Source organism: Helianthus annuus, chromosome 17, assembly GCF_002127325.2.
Source record: "Helianthus annuus cultivar XRQ/B chromosome 17, HanXRQr2.0-SUNRISE, whole genome shotgun sequence".
Taxonomy (NCBI): domain Eukaryota; kingdom Viridiplantae; phylum Streptophyta; class Magnoliopsida; order Asterales; family Asteraceae; genus Helianthus; species Helianthus annuus.
Window position 1 is genome coordinate 139,003,146 of NC_035449.2, and position 2,519 is coordinate 139,005,664.

General features: G+C 33.7%; 1 long non-coding RNA gene across 1 annotated transcript; it reads left to right on the forward strand.

The window, feature by feature from the left end:
* The first annotated feature begins 471 nt into the window (after window positions 1–471).
* LOC110921405 lies at window positions 472–1,798 on the forward strand. Its single transcript, XR_002582389.1, has 3 exons — window positions 472–559; window positions 1,073–1,138; window positions 1,739–1,798. It is a non-coding gene; the product is annotated as an uncharacterized LOC110921405 (long non-coding RNA).
* The last annotated feature ends 721 nt before the right edge of the window (window positions 1,799–2,519 follow it).

Consider the following 2,519-nt stretch of genomic DNA (forward strand, 5'->3'; position numbering starts at 1 on the left):
ATATAAACAACCACATTTTAATTTATAAATATATATATTTGAACATCGATAATCAACAAGCATTTAGATTCGATACCACAGTTAGATATATTCAAAAATATGGTATTTGTCATGATGATATACCACTAATTGTCTTTAAGCTTAAACTACCAACGACCAAAATAAAACATGATAAGAAGTGTAACACCCGAAAATATAAACCCTCATATTAGAAAATTCAAAGAAATTAATAAACAAGAATTTACCAACTAGGAACTTAACCTAGTTAAAAAAATTTAGTCTTGAAATAAACTTATAAAATGGTTAAAACACTTAACTTAGAGAAAATGGTAGTTAAGGGACTGAACTTGTCAAAATTGAAACTTGAATACTAATTAGTGAACAAAACACAAAAACTCACCCATCTTGGGTGGACATCGATCGAACAGAGAGAGAGAGGGGCGACCAGGAGAAATTCAAACCCTAAAATCTCAATAATCTTGCAACTTGAAGGATTAATCCAAGTAAAAATCAAGAATTGAGCCTAGAATCATAATCCTCATCACAAGAGGATTGTAAGGTATGTAAAATTAATGAAATCCCTTAACTTGAATTTCTCATGATGTTGTGAAATCTGGAAAATTGATGCTGCATGAGTGTTATTTGGTTAGTTTAGGATCGATTTGGTGTTTAGAGGTTAGACTCAACCAATTACATGTGAAATCATGACCAAATTCAGAAAACTCCATGAACACCTTGAAGGTGGGTTGTGGGTTTTACAAGATGATGATGAATTCTAGGGTTCTTAGTGGTTATTCTAGTAAAATTCGACCTTAGAAGATAGTTCCAGAAAAGATGTGATGTTTACATGATATATGATGGCTTAATTGAAGTTAAGTTAACTACTAAGCAATCCATAAACATGAATATGAACAATATGGAAATTCTGCCCTCTTAATGTTTGTAGAAATGCCTCAAAGAAGGCTGACAAATAGAAATTTGAAGCTTTAACGCCTAATTAAGATGTTTCGGTATATTATGCGAAATGATGTCTAAGAGGGTTCTAAACATGTCTTGTAAATGAACTCTATAGGACAAGATACCGGGACGTCGAGCGGACAAGCCGGTGGTGATTCTCGTTTGAAGGGCGTGCGCCAAGGTATGTAACATGACTCGTTACATTATGTGAAATTAGATCATTGTAGTTGATTATCAAAGTTTCTAGTTATTTTGAATTGAAGCGAAGGCATTGTTGTATTAAATACTTGTTTGAATAACGAATTAAACTCGTTGGTAGTTGTCATAAAGGAAGGAATTCCATAGACAAGCCAAACGGGTCAAATAATCAAGTAAAACATGATCTACATTCCAAACATGATAAATTGATGTATGTAGTGGTTATATTATGACGTACTAGAAATATCAGACTTTTACTACATTGATAATGCAGAATGTTGAAACCCGAGAGTTGGGATTTTGGTTGAAATGCTCAAATCAAACAAAAACATGAATTCCCAGGTGATACCGTAATTTACGGTGTCACCGTAAATTACGGTAGAGACCAATGATTTACGATGGTTTTCTACTGTGTTACGGTGGATCCAAGAATTTCCAGCACTCACCGTAATTTACGGTGGCACCGTAAATTACGGTGGAGCCTGGAAAACTTATATATTTTTGTTGTTTCAAAGTGATGCTAAACCTTGAAATCTTATCATTCATAAACGTCATAGCTATTGACTTATTTGTTGATTCATAGGTAATTAGGTGGTCACATGGATGGCGATCAAGCGACTTGATGATGAACCGAACACTCCACTCCGAAGCTTCCGCTATGTTTGAACTTGTTAAATTGTTGTTCTTTGGTTGTAAACAAATTCTTAAACGACTTAGTACGTTCTACCTTAGTCCTTAGTAGACTAAGAAGTGTAACATTTTTGAAACTTATGTTAAATTATTATCTTTTGGTATAAATTAGCTATTAATTCTAGTATAAATATATGGGTGTAACAAGTTGGTAATCAGAGCCACAGGTTGTCAATAAGTGTTCGGTTCAAGCTTGATCGACCATCCGGTAAGAACTAATTTCTGTTAATAAATTTTATATTACGTAAAGAATGAGAAATGAACAAATATGCATGAAAAGAGCAAGTAAGCCCATTTAAATACAAGAAATCAAAAGCAAGAACGATAAAATCAAGTTGTGAACTTGATTGAATCAAAAGCAAGAACGATCAAATCAAGTTGTGAACTTGATTGAATCAAAAGCAAGAACGATCAAATCAAGTCGTGGACTTGATTGAAATAAAGCAAGAGCAATTAAATCAAGTTATGAACTTGATTGAATCAAACAAGAACATCATGTGTTATAAATGGAATGTTTTAACAACTTGTGTAAACATTTCAGAAATAGAGATGGCTGATAAAGGTAATGATGATGCGGTGCCAAGAGTCACCGAACAAGTGAGGGAGGCGATTGCCGAAGAGGTTGGAAAGGCAATCGAAAACAGTCTGACTGGCTTCATTGATAGAATTCAAAA